The following is a 14,436-nucleotide window of genomic DNA, read 5'->3' on the forward strand; positions in this document are numbered from 1 at the left end:
ATACTGTGCTGAGACATTTTACATAATTATGTGGGCACGGGTCACAACATTATCCTATGAAGAAAATGTTTCTCCCAAGTTCTGAATGTGAACCTCAATGAGCTTGACACATTTCTACTATGTTAGTGCATCATTTCACCACTAGAGGGCAAAAATGACTTGGTTAGATCTGAAGTCAAATGATTAATAATGGTGAGGCAGAAATAAGAAGCCAGAGAGTGAAATGGAAGAGCATACAGAGCAAAGTCAACATCCATAAACTTCAACTTTCCTGGGCTCAACATTTTTCCCTTTCTTTTTCTCTCATTTCCTAAACTTGGGAGAAGTAAGATTACCTTTCTTCCCACCTTAGGCCAAATTATCTATCCTCAAGCAAACACATACCACAGGAATGAAATAATTCAGACCTCAGGTGTGGTTCTAGAAGTTCTAAGAAACAACTATCTCCCCAAGACTACAAGTGAATTATGACCACTCAAAAGGCACAGCTGGAATGTAGCCTTTAAATCATCTCTTTATTTTTTTAATTAATTTTATTTTTTTACAATACACGACAGTGGAATGTATTACAATTCTTATTACACATATAGAGCACAATTTTACATATCTTTGTATAAAGTATGTTCATGCCATTTCATGTCTTTATACGTGTACTTGGTTTTTTTTTTGCATTACAATTCTTATTCCACATATATACCACAATTTTTCATATCTCTGTTTGTATTATAAAGTAGGTTGATACCCAATTTGTGTCTTCATATATGTACTTTGGATAATGATGTCCATCACATTCCACCATCCTTGCTAATCCCCTGCTCCTCCTTTACTCTCCCTTCCCTCTTCCCTATCTATAATTCATCTATTCGTCCCATGTTCCCCCTCCCTACCCCATCATGAGTCAGCCTCCTTATATCAGAGAAATTTTTTTTTTTAGGGGGGATTGGCTAACTTCACTTAGCATTATCTTCTCCAATCGCCAACCATCTACCTGCAAATGCCATGATTTTATTCTCTTTTATTGCTGAGTAAAATTCCATTGTGTATATATGGCACATTTTTTTTATCCATTCATCCACTGAAGGGCATCTAGGTCGGCTCCATAGTTTAGCTATTATGAATTGTACTGCTGTAAACATTGATGTGGCTGTGTCCCTGTAGTGTGATGTTTTAAAATCTTTTGGGTATCAATTGAGGAGAGGGATAGCTGGGTCAAATGGTGTTTTTATTCCCAGCTTTCCAATGAACCTCCAAACTGCTTTCCATATTGGCTGCATCAATTTGCAATTCCACCCACAATGTATGAGTGTACCTTTCCCCCTACATCCTCGTCAACACTTTTTTAAATTTTTTCATAATAGCTGCCATTCTCACTGGAGTGAGATGATATCTTAGAGTAAACCTCCTCTTTAAAAAGTCTTCTGTTCAACTTGACAGAATTACATACTGAGATAATAGTCCTGTGTTTCTACTTTGCTAGCAAAGCAATACACCTCCCCCCCTTTTCTCCAGAACTTGTCCTTAGATATGAATTGTCATCAGGAATAAAGTCTGAGATTTGGGTAACACCATGGTGTTTACTGAAATAAAGTCACTGATGGGCAAGGCTATGGGATGTCACAACTCTTTTTCTCTCCTTCTCTTTTTCTGTCTATGCCCTTTCTCTTCTCATAAACTAAACCAGTTAATAAAATGGAGATTTTTTCCTTCAGGGGGAGAAGAAAATTTTGAAGCCAAGTTGCATTTATACTGTTTATAATAAATCTCTACTAAAGAAGAATATTTGGCTGACAGTCATGTTCTCCTGCCTAAGTATGACCAAATCCATTAAGAATTCAAAATAAAAACTAAAAAGCAAGGAAGAGTCTAGTAGGAGCAACCCATTTTTCACATCTCATTCTGCCAAATGACAAATTGGAAAGGAGACTCCTGAGGATATCTTGTGTTCCTTATGTCCTTTTGCTGCTTTTAAGAACTAAGAAGCAACTCCATGGTTAGCTAACTTCATGGTTAGCCAAGACTCCCTCATGATTTGGTTTAATCATCCTTGCATCCTTTTAAATACACATCATATCTACAGCACAGCAATTAATGGGTAGCCTAAGTTCTTACCATTTCAAAATAATTTTTATATATAAAGTTTAAATAAACAAAGAAATAATGGAACTATCTTACCTTTATTTTTATGTGGTTCTAAGGATTAAACAGTGCTTTATGCATGCTAGGCAAGCACTCTAACACTGATCTCCAACTTCAGTCCTGGGAAATTTTAAATAATGTGTGGCCAGTGAATTTCTTCTTGCCATCACCCTGAGAAAGTCTACAAAGACCAATTTCATTGACCTGCAACAGGACATATTTCAAATATTCACCACTTTTTGGCCCAGGAGTCCTTCTGGGTTCTAAGAAGTGTGCCTCAGTGAATCACATTACTGGCCAAAAAAAAAAAAAAGGTAATTTCTTCAATCCCCATTCCAACAAAAGCAATAGGAAAGTTCAGAAACTTATCTGAAGAAAATACTTTTAAATGGAAGAAAGCAGAAACATCTTCAGAAATGATTGAGACCTATGGTGTTAGACTATGATGAGAACATTTTGAAAATTAGAAGGCAGAATTTTTTGGAAGAAAATGTTATTCATGATAAGCTTAAACTAGAGGGGGGAAAGTAAAAACTTATTTTTCATAAAATTTTATGTCAAAAGATATGAATAACTTTTTTTTTCCAATGCACTTGAACTTCTTTTCTGGTGTGAACTCTAATCTACAGACTGTGTTTCGCTTAGCTCGGTGAGGAGGAAGAGCTTCCCCAAGGTCAGGGAGCCCTGGCTGCAGCTCCACCGCTGTCACCAGCTGGGGGCTCCCTGAGCCTAGCGCCAACTGTGCCCAGGTGTAAAGGGCTGTGGGAAATCTACTCTTTCTCCAGGAGAGAACATGGAAGAGTGTTGACCAGTCCACAAGAAACACAGAGAAATCCACCGTGTGCAGGAAAAGGTGGCTGATTATTTAATAGGATAACCTTGGCAGGGATGGTAGAAGGTGTTTGCAGGGCAAACTGCTGGGGTGCAGAGAGCCACCAGGACTGGGCCAGTGGCTGCAAGGGACCTCTCCATGCAGAGAATAGAGGACCCACTTTATTCTAGAGTGAGGATTTGGGGAGAAAACACTTGTCCTTCCCAGAAGGTAAAGGAGCCCTGCACTCCTTAGGGGCCCTCCTCTACAGAGAGGCAAGTGTGGGCAGCAGGACAGGTGCTCCTGCCCCTCTGCTTGGATTTATTTTGATTATTTATTTATTTATTTTGGAGAGAAATAGGTGATGTTTATTTCCCGTTTTTTAAAAGTGATGTTTTGGGTTAAATTTGAACTAATGTGACCAAAGGCACTACTCTAAGGTAACTCCCAGCAGGGGTCATGAGTCTGCTCCTCTCCCACACTTCCCTAAACTCTGGGTGTCACCCACAGTTTTCAACTCTTAGATTAACCTATCAAAAAAGCAAAGGACTTTATGCTCCAATTTGTATAGCCTTAGTCATCAGTGGGAACATTCCTAGCACCTACAAGTCACTGGGTTGTGAATCACTTATAGTCTACCGAGCTGTTCCAAGTCCTCTCTGATTTCTATGTTATTATAGGTTTTTCTTGCCAACGTTTTGGAAAAAAAAATTTACAAAGTAGTCTTTTACCATTGTCATTTTCCAGACTTCATTAGAAGCAGAGATTCTTTAAAAAATATATCCAGATTTATTCATATTTTATTTCACATTTATAAGAACTGAAATTTGACTTGTGAAATCTACTCAAGTCCAAGATGAGGAGGAAAATAGAAAAGACTTCATACTTTCTTGCAGTAGTTGAACATTTTAAAATGTTTAAATATGTAATTTGGTTTGTTTTGGCATAAGGAATACAGCAGGGATCTACAACCCCCTCCTCTGCCCCAAATGTCACGTCACTCAGGCCATTTATGTTTTAATTACTGTATTTTCAATTTATGCTTAGATATATGTTAGTACAATTTCTCCTTGTAGACTTTTTTCTTACAAAAGGATTATTTTCATGTTCTCTGTTTGCATGACACATCAGCTTTATTTAACACACAAACTTCTATGTTTACACACATCCATATATGTGTGTGTGTATATTTATATTTTTAAAAATCTGTGCATAAGTGGACCTTGATGTTCAAGGATGAGCTGCATTAGTATTTCCTAATCCAAACCAGGTGATTGTTTGGAGTGATCTTTTGTGCCTCTGAGGTTTTGACACGAGCTCAGGAACTTGTGGCTCTGGAAGAAGCAGAGGTTGGAGCTTGGCAGGTGTGTGCCTTTCCTCTCTGGAATGACAGAGCATGGGGTGGATGCGGGATGAAGATTTCAGACACATTCCCTGGGGCAGACCAGCTCTGCCTCTCCACATGTGACATTTACTTAACCCACAGGTGCCTCAGTTTCCTTTTCAATAATTTGGAGACAGTAATCATAGCAGAGCCTTCACACCAGTGTTTAGGGCCTAGGTGAGTAAATAAACCTGCTCTGTGCTCCTCTAATCCTGGCAAGGAGTCCATATTCCAGCATCAGCCTTTGTCACTACTGATGTTGACACCTCTCCTCAGGTGTAGTAGAGATGGACAGGACCAACGGCAGCACTCAGGGCCACTTCATCCTCCTGGGTTTCTCTGACCGCCCCCACCTGGAGAGGGTCCTCTTTGTGGTCATCCTGGTAGCCTATCTGCTGACCCTGATGGGCAACAGCACCATCATCCTGGTGTCTCGGCTGGACCCCCGGCTCCACACGCCCATGTACTTCTTCCTCACCCACCTGTCCTTCCTGGACCTCAGATTCACCACCAGCTCCATCCCCCAGCTGCTCCACAACCTGAGTGGCCGCAACAAGACCATCAGCTATGTAGACCATCAGCTATGTGGGCTGCATGGTCCAGCTCTTCCTGTTCCTGGGCCTGGGTGGAGTGGAGTGTCTTCTGCTGGCTGTCATGGCCTATGACAGGTTTGTGGCCATCTGCAAACCCTGTACTACATGGTGATCATGAGTTCCAGGCTCTGCCTGGGCTTGGTGTCAGTGGCCTGGGGCTGTGGGATGGCCAACTCCTTGTTCATGTCTCCAGTGATCCTACGATTACCCTGCTACAAGTACAACAAGGTGGACCACTTCCTGTGTGAGATGCCAGCCCTGATCCTTATGGCCTGCATCAACACAGTGGCCATAGAAGGCACTGTCTTTGTCCTGGCCGTGGGCATCGTGCTGTCTCCCCTGGTCTTCATCTTGGTGTCCTATGGCCACATCGTCAGGGCTGTGTTCAGAATCCAGTCGTCCTCAGGAAGACACAGAATCTTCAACACCTGTGGCTCCCACCTCACCATGGTCTCCCTGTTCTCTGGGAGCATCATCTACATGTACATGCAGCCAGGAAGCAGGTCCTCCCAGGACCAGGGCAAGTTCCTCACCCTCTTCTACAACATCGTCAGCCCCCTCCTGAATCCCATGATCTACACCCTCAGAAACAAGGAGGTGAAGGGGGCACTGAGAAGGTTGCTGCTGGGGAACAGAAAGGGGGGCAAGGAGTGAGGCCCTGGACTGCCCAGCATCCAGCCTCAGGGTCAGCTGCAGTGGGGCCATTGCTGGCCTCTGAGCTGTGGAGCAGAACTGGTCTCAGCCTACAGCTCTCAGCATCCTAGCAGGGCTGGCCTTCTGGAAACCTGTTTGTGGACAGTGTTGTGTGTTTTATGAGAGAACAGCACCGGGCCTGTCACCCACACCCAGGTGTGCAGACCTCACCCCACCAGCTCCTATTAGGGCCTCACTGGAAGCAGCCCTCTCTTGAGTTCTGCTTCTGTAGTTTATTGTTAGTTCATATTGTGCTCTCACATAGGCATTTTATCTAGAATCCCCTAGCTCTCTCTAGGCTCTTGGTGTGAACCACTGTCTCTTCCTGGATGGCATCAAAGGCTGAGTTCAGTGTGGTTTGGTGTTTTCTCTCCCATATTGCACCACAGGCTTACATGGTATTTCTGCCCTTTGTTGGACAGATAGATGAGTATGGTGGGTACACAAGTTTAAGAGGATGACTATAAGATGGGCCCACTGGCTGACACCCCCCCCATGCTTTCTTTGCCAAAAAGCAATTTCCCTGCAGCCCTCCCTGGCCTAAGTGGACAGGATATGTCAAATTCATTAGCAAACTACCTGTAATCTGCATGGAAGTGTAGGTAGGAATTAGCATTGATGAGAGGAACCCAAGAAAGTTTGAAGGGAGTGACTTTTATGACCCTTTTCCCAGACCAGATTCTGAAAGATAAGCATAATTCCTCCTAACCATAAAACCTGTAAGAATGTGTAGTTAAGAATCCAGGCTGGGCACAGTGATGCACACCTGTAATCCCAGCAACTCTGGAGGCTGAGGCAGGAGGATCACAAGTTCAAAGCCAGCCTCAGCAAAAGTGAGGTTGTAAACAACTCAGTGAGACCCTGTCTCTAAATAAAATACAAAAGAGAGCTGGAGATGTGGCTCAGTGGTCTAGTTGAAAGACCCCAGCCCAACAACCTCAGGCCTAGTTGCAAAACCACCGAGGCATGTAGCAAACCTATGCAGGCACCAGAGGTGTTTTTCAGATAATTAGTTAGGTGTAACCAGTTGAGAAAGGATAAAGGACCAGGTCCCAAGGCATGCCTGAATGAGCAGGAACAGGAGAACCAGAGTGCAAATATGTAGCTTTTATGTGGTTCTTTTTCAGTAGCATACAGTGAAAAACAACTTTGCCCTTTAGGTAATCTATATGCTGGGTTTAAAATTAACTAATAAGAAACCTATTGTTTACTGCACACGAAAACTGCCCCTTTACCCTATAAAAATTTCTGTATAACCAAGCCCCGTGTGCCAGTTCACCAACGCTCCTGCTGAGGTTCTGCTGGGCACCCGAAGGTGCCTGTGTCTCAATAAACACCTCTTGCCTTTGCAGCCAGTGTTTCATGTGATTCTCCTTGGACAGGGAAATGGGGGTCTTTCATAGTGCCCCTGAGTTCAATCCCAGGTACAAAAAAAAAAGTATCCAATTAGAACTGGTCAGCATGGGCCAAGGTGACATAGGGTTGCCATGATAGTGGGGACTTGAAAGTCTTATGTCACCCTGTTTTCAATCTAAAGTCAAGAGGTGGACCTGGACTGATCTTTCTGGAAACTTCTCTGGGACCTCAACAAAACTGAAGTGCAGGAATGGTACACTGTCCCTTTCCTCTCTGAGTGGACTGAGTCTCTCACTTGAGAGTGTCCCCTTCCCCATTTTCCTATCCCTTCAGTAAAGTCATGCCTGTTTCTCTGACTGACAGGCCTGAAACCTTTCTGATGTGATCACAGAGTCAGGTTTTGAAAGTTCGGAGTCTTTCCCCTTGCCTCAGTTTCCCTGAAGGCCCCACACCGGTAACATCTTCTTCCCCAAACATGGTCATTGTCCCTGATGTCTGGATTCATGTCTGGATTAACACTCTGGATTCATGAAGATTTTCACATGTGACATTGATTTTGAATCATTTACATCTTGAAGCATGATGATTTTGCAGTTGTGTTTTAATTTTGCTTGTGAGAAGCACCTGGTGTTTACCAGGTTCCCACCTGGCTGCTCCCAGTTCTTCTCACCTCTGTGCTTGTGAGAGGCCAGTGTGACTGGCATCCTTCCCACGGTACCCACTTGGTGCTTGAGATGTGGAGGTTGCATCAGGAGATTTGTTCAGGAGAAGAGAACCAGGATTTACCCAGGGCCTCTCTGACTCCAATCCCTGAGGTTCTTACTGCACAGAAACTTTCAAAGTGTGAAACTTCTACAGCCTTTGACAGGTGGAGACTCCCCAGGGCTCCTCCACTTGCTGTGCACACAGAACCCCTGAGAGATGGGAGGCACACTCTGATTCAGGGGTCCTGGGAGGGTTGAGGGTCTGCACTTCCCTCATCCCCCAGGTGACACTCCTGGGACTCAGGTCACATTTTGAGGACCTAGGGGCAGGTCACCTTTGCCCTGAGGCCAAACACCTCTAGGGAAGAGCCAGGACAACAGCACAGACCAGGGAAAGGAGATGGGAGAAGGTGGCCCAGGCTTCTCTGCCACCACAGCCCTTCCCTGCCCTGTTTCTTCCCTCACCTCCTTGGCGGTGTGCTGTCCCCACCCCACCTCTCATTTCCTCCTCTCCACACCACAAGTCACAAGGCACCAGCCCTGGGGTGGGGTTAAATGGAACCAAACCAGAGCTCCCTAGAGGGGCTTCCTGGGCTTCAGGGGAGCCCAGGTGTGAATAGGCAAGTCCCCTGTGTAAAGGATTAAGGGTGTGGTCAGGCTGAGGGTGAATGGGCAACTGGGCTCCCTGTGAGACCCTCCCCAGAATGAAACCCAGGAATCCTGCTGGAGCTGAGCCAGCCCTGGGAGGGGTTCCTGGGAATGGGGCAGATCTCCTGGACCCCTGGGACCCTCCTCCTTTTGGAAGGAGCTTACTAGTGTTCTGAGTAGACTCCTTGCTCCTTGTCCCCAGGCAGCTTGGAAAGTTCCAAACTCCCAGCCTCTGGAAAAATATCCCAGAGAGAGCAAAGTGTTGCCAGTTTTGACCTCGAGGCTGGGTCCTTTCTCAGAACTGTAGAAGCAAAACAGTGTAACAGTGACTGGGCACCTTTTGAAATAGCTCTGAGGCTTATTTTTAAAAAGGACTGTTTTCCTTTTCCTCTTCTCACTTTACCCCTCCCTAACTGGGGGTGGGAACAAGACTATCTTTGAGTTATCTGTGCCTCACAGAAGCCAGAGATTGCTGAGGATCTAGGAGGTGGTTATCTCCCAAATTAACTAGGGAATCCTAACACACCCCTAGGGCGTCGGGCACTCTTGGAATGCAGCCTTTGAATAGCTCCTTTAAAGTTCCCCTGCTGTTCCTGCTGATGGGCAGAATCACAGCTTCTGGGACTGAAGTCCCCTGTGTTTCTCCTTTGCCAGCAAAGCAATAACATTTATTTTTCCTTTTTCTCAAAACCATGTCCTCATTATTGAATTGGCATAGGAATAAGAACTGAGCTTTTGGTTGCAACAGAATCAAATGCCAATTGAGAAGCCAAGGAGAATTTGATTCTTGGCCAAGATCAGGAGGAGTAAAATCTGGACTCCCAAGTGAACTTCTCACCCTTAAAATGGGGCAGCAATTAAGGTAGGGTAAAAGGAATGAGCGGGAGGGCTGGTTGCGAAGGGGAGAGACATTCAAGTGTGTTATTGTAATGAAGTCAGAGTTGTCTGGTGGTCACTCTGCCAGCATATTAACTCTAGGTTCACCAGCTCCTGAAGAGGGACTCTGGCCTTGAGCAGCCTGTCCTCTGGATGGAAATTCAGTGAGACTTTCCAGGCTGGCCAGGACAAGACAGGTAACAAATGTGGTTTGCTTAACTGTTTCAGAGCAGAGACCTTCAGGGAAACTGGGGCCCTGGGAACTTCCTTCAAACCCTGATTTTTGCCATCAAGTCTGAAAGATTTCAGGCAAGATTCTATTAGGAGGGATGGAAAGGGAAAAGGGACAGTCTCTAGGGAGAGAGGGTCCTCCCAGACAGGACAGGACAACATGCTCCTCCTGCCCTCTAGTTTTATTGGGGTCCCAGGGAAGTTTCCAGAATCCTGCTCAAGGCCACCTTCTGACTTTGGACAGACAGCACAGGAAGTGCATGGACCTCCTCCAAGAGGTGGGGGTGGTGCTCACTGAGGACAGAGTCACTGAATTTGCCCCCACTTCCTGCCTCCTCTGTTGGTTCCTTGCACTTTGAAGAGCCTTCAGCAAGCTTCCCTTTTGTCCTGGGCACACTGAAGAGGACCTGTAATAAAGAAAGCTCCTGGATTCTAGTAGGGACAGAGGGTGTCAAGATGCCAGGACAGGCAGGTAGCAGTGAAGCCAGAATCAGACAGGCAGTCAGGATAGATAGGTAAGTCAGGTTGCATCAAGAAGGCCAATTTGAGTGAGTCTGGGAAGTTGGAGACTGTCCCCTGAGGGACTGAAGGGATTTGAGAGCCCTTCCTCCACCCTATCAAGATAACCTGCTGAGGTTACCTGTCCCAGGGATTGCCCCTCCCTACAGGGAGTTGTGAAAGTTGTTGATTAATGTTTCCTGGGCTGCTCCATCTGGCCCTTCCCCACCATCTTCTTCTCACCTTTTGGCCATCCACTGAGCATCTCCTGGGCCTAGTCAGGCACTTAGGAAAGGAGAGACCAGGGGAAGAGAGCAGGAGAACACAGAAAGCCTAGGCAGGACACCCTCGCTTCCTGGGATACCAGGATACCAGCTAGAGCCCCCTACTCCCTCCTGCAGAAGTCTATGTACCCCCTTTTAAATAAACTCTATTTATATGCCTGCCTTGGTGTGCTTCTCTAATGCCATACTTCAACATGGGAGGGAGCAGAACTCACCACCCTTAACCAGTAGTATCAGCAGCATGGCTGGGCACAGACACTGTGCCTACTAGATGCTAGAACCTAGAAAACTGTGCATATAGTCAGTTGATCCCAGTTTAGGACTATGTATGATTGGGCCATCTAAGTTGTTCCCACCAGGCTTATAAAACCAAGAATAATTGGGGTCTGCTGAAAATAGGTCTGACTTGAGCCAGCTGAAAGATGATCACAATCTCACCTACTTTTTGGACCTGAGTCAGTTGCTAGATGAGGAGATTATGGCAGAAGTGAGGACAGGCCTCATGTTCCTCCACAGTTTTACTGCAGAGCTGGACCTGACTCAAGGAGGACTTCTGTGGACATGGACAAACATATTGGAGAAAAGAGCACATATTGGGTGGAATAATACATTCCAAAACTGATAAACAGTTATTGGCTTCTCAGGGACATTGGGTGGAAAAGAGTTTGATTTCACATAATGGTAACAGAAAGACACAAGACTACTATGACCTTATACTTAAATTTCCATCACTCCAGACTCAGAAACGCTCTTATGGACGCCCTGGCCCATAGAAAGGACGATTTTGGCCAAAAGCTATGCAACACCGCCACCTGGAGGAAGTAGTAAAGATAGCGTTTCATCCCACCGTTGGCAGGTGTGACTTGGAGGTAGCTGCGGTGTCCCCACTTGCCTTTTCACTTTTCCAGTGAAGGTCAGACCTAGAAGTTGCAGTGTGTCATCAGCAGAGTGGCGGTGATCACTGCTCGAGAAGTGAGCGCTTCTCCTTAGCTTTCTTCATTTTCCTGCAAGCCCACAGTCCTCAGGTAGTGTAAATAGGGCTGATCATAAGTGTATCAATGAAGCTCAGCTTTGATGTGAAGCACAGGTGTTACAGCTCCATTGCAGGTGACATGGACGTTTGCTTGGCCAAACTTTAGTCAGGATCATGACTCATCCTTATGAAATGCACTTATAGCAAAGAACCCTTGCTACATCAGCTTAGGTAGAAATTCCTGGGCTGATCCCTGATCATCTTCCCACAGGTAGCCACTAACCATCCTGGGCAGACTTCAGCAATCATCCCATTAGGTCAACTTAACCAGAGGTCCCTTAGGCTGGTGCTTGGATTTAGCCACCTTTCCTACAGATCCCACACCACTCCATCCCCACTTGCTGCACTCAGAGCTGAGCCCAGTCCCTCTCAAGCATGAGCCCTAAGGCCCAGCACAGTGGTCGTTATCTATAGTTTTCCTAATTCATGTTAATTACTATCACTGAATGATTCTTCTCAGCAAAAACATATAATGTAAACAATAATGTAAAACTGTCAGAGCCTTCTCCCAGAGACCATGGAGAAAATATGCCAGCTGGAATGATGAGCAGCTGGAAGGGGAAAAATGCAGTATCTCTTAAAGTGGCCCTTTATTATTTACTGACATTTTTAAACTTCATGGAAGAATAGTTTACTGACAACCTTTAACAATGATTTCTGGGTAAAGGAAGATATCAGTACAGGTAGATTCACTAGTAAAGGGATATCAACAGAAACGCCTGTTTTCCCTGAAAGCAAGTACAGCAGCAAATGCACCGACACAGATATGGGACAGTCCAGGAGCCAGGGCAATATTACATATGCTCATGGGGATTTCAGATGACACACCCAGGAGGACCACTGTAAATCAGAGGCCATACACAGGACGGCCAGCAGGAGGCACTCTGCTCACTGCGGAGTGTAGAAAACCGTCCCACCGAATCAAGGACAGGGTTCTAAACTCAGGAAACTGGATGAAGCCTTCTGGACCCCAGCACAGCACAGAGCGCAAGAAGAGACTGCAGAGGTGTGAGAGAGAGAGGCCTCGGGAGGTGCTGGGAAGGAAACCCTCCAGCTCCAGGTCCTCTAGGCCGTCTGGGGAATTAAACTGCCACACAGAGAATAAGGGAGAGGTCTGGGATATAGCTCAGTTGGTAGAGGGCTTCCCTCACATGTACAAGGCTCTGGGTTCAATCCCCAGCACCACCAAAAAGAGACAGATTAAGGGAGAAAAGCTATTCAGTGACTTGCATGTGCGTGGGAGTCACCCTCATGTGGAGACCTAGAGAAGGGCCAGGTAACTGAGATGGCAGAGCCTCTTGAGCTACAAAAAGGGCGTGGGTGTCTGGCATGGTGGAGGGAAGGGAGCAATCCAGGGAATGAGGGTGGCCTTGCTGTACAGATAGGTCTGCGAGTGCCAGCGTTGTGGGGTGCAGCCCTCTTCCTGGAAGACACCTTTACTGATACAATTTCCTCCCCAAACGGGGTTCTTCAGAGCCACTCCTGTGCCTGCAGTTGCTCAAAAGAATGACCTTGGAATCAATAGGCCAGGGGGCATATTGGGGGGCCTACTTTGGTCTTTAGAGTCATAATTTAGGATGGCATGTGGTGAGCCCCAACATCAAGGCACCCACTTGGGAAGGATCTGCCAACGCTGTAGGCTTCTGAAGGCCTCCTCTAGCACAGCTGATTGCCCCCAATTCCATTCCCCTTGTGCAGTTCTGACACAGCCACTGTCCCTCACTCCAGCACGCAGAGGGCACTCATCTGTGTTTCTAGATACACCCTGGTCAACCCCAGTCTGGAGGTTTACTGAATCTACTGTGTTAACTTGACGCTGAGACCAAAATACCTGGCAAGAACTGCTTAGAGGAGCAAAAAGCCAATCTTGGCTCATGGTTTCAGAGATTTAGTCCATGGTCAGCCAATGCCACTGCTCTGGGTGGGTCTTAGGTGGGGCAGAGCATCACCTTGGTGGAAGGGCATGGAGAAGGAAAGCTGCTCAGGTGTGAGATGAGCTTCTGTCATAGCAATCACTTCCTATCTGCAGAAGAGGGTGCTCAACAGGCCATCACCTTTACTTGTGGGCTATGTTGGGTTTTGTCTGCTGCTTGGGTTTCTTTTGGGCTGGGGGGCTTTTGCTAAGTTTTGCTGTAGTATTATTTATTCACATTTTACAGCATGTATTTATAACTTATAACATATTTATAACATATAAACTTTTCCCTACTGCCTGCAGCCCAGGTGTTAATGGACAGGTCCCAGACTTGACCCCAGTTCTTCTCTCCTGCTGGGTCTTTTTTCAAAAGGGCAGCTATAACTGTGACCACTCTGCATGGTGACCCACAGTGCTCTTTGTCTTCTGACTCAGATTCAGTTCCAGGGACATCCCCAAAGTGGATGTTGTTCTTCACCACATGCACCTCCCATAAAGCTTTAATCTCTAGCATATATAAAGAACTCAAAAAACTTAACACCAAAACCCACAAATAGCTCAGTCAATAAATGGGCTAACGAACTGAACAGACACTTCACAGAAGAAGAAACACAATCGATCAACAAATATATGAAAAATTGTTCAGCATCTCTAACAATTAGAGAAATGCAAGTTAAAACTACATTAAAATTTCATCTCACTCCTGTCAGAATGGCAAATATCAAGAATACAGGCAACAATAAATGATGGTGAGATGCGGGGAAAAAGGTACACTCATATATTGTTGGGTGGGACTGCAAATTGGTGCAACCACTATGGAAAGCAGTATGGAGATTCCTCAGAAAACTGGGAATGGAACCACCATTGACCCAGCTATCCCACTCCTCAGTTTATACCCAAAAGATTTAAAATCAGCAATTACAGTAATGCAGCCACATCGATATTTATAGCAGCTCAATTCTAATAGCTAAACTATTGGAACCAACCTAGGTGCCCTTCAATAGATAAAATGGGTAAAGAAAATTTGGTATATATATATATTTTTTTTTCAATGGAATATTACTTAACTTTAAAGAAGAATGAAATTATGGCACTTGCCAGTAAATGGGTGGAGCTGGAGCTGGAGTATATCATGCTAAGCAAAATAAGCCAATCCCAAAAAACTGAAGGCCAAATATTTTCTCTAATACGTGGATGCTGATTCACAATAAGGCACTAGGGAAGAATAGTGTTACCTTAGATTAGATAGAGGGAAGTGAAGGGAGGGGAGGGGA

At 45.4% G+C, this 14,436-nt stretch overlaps 1 pseudogene; it reads left to right on the top strand.

Annotated features, from left to right (window-relative positions):
- Positions 1 to 4,618: 4,618 nt before the first annotated feature.
- Positions 4,619 to 5,578, top strand: LOC101976816 (olfactory receptor 2W3-like; annotated as a pseudogene).
- Positions 5,579 to 14,436: the final 8,858 nt, after the last annotated feature.

The sequence above is a fragment of the Ictidomys tridecemlineatus genome, chromosome 1 (genome assembly GCF_052094955.1).
Source record: "Ictidomys tridecemlineatus isolate mIctTri1 chromosome 1, mIctTri1.hap1, whole genome shotgun sequence".
NCBI lineage: Eukaryota > Metazoa > Chordata > Mammalia > Rodentia > Sciuridae > Ictidomys > Ictidomys tridecemlineatus.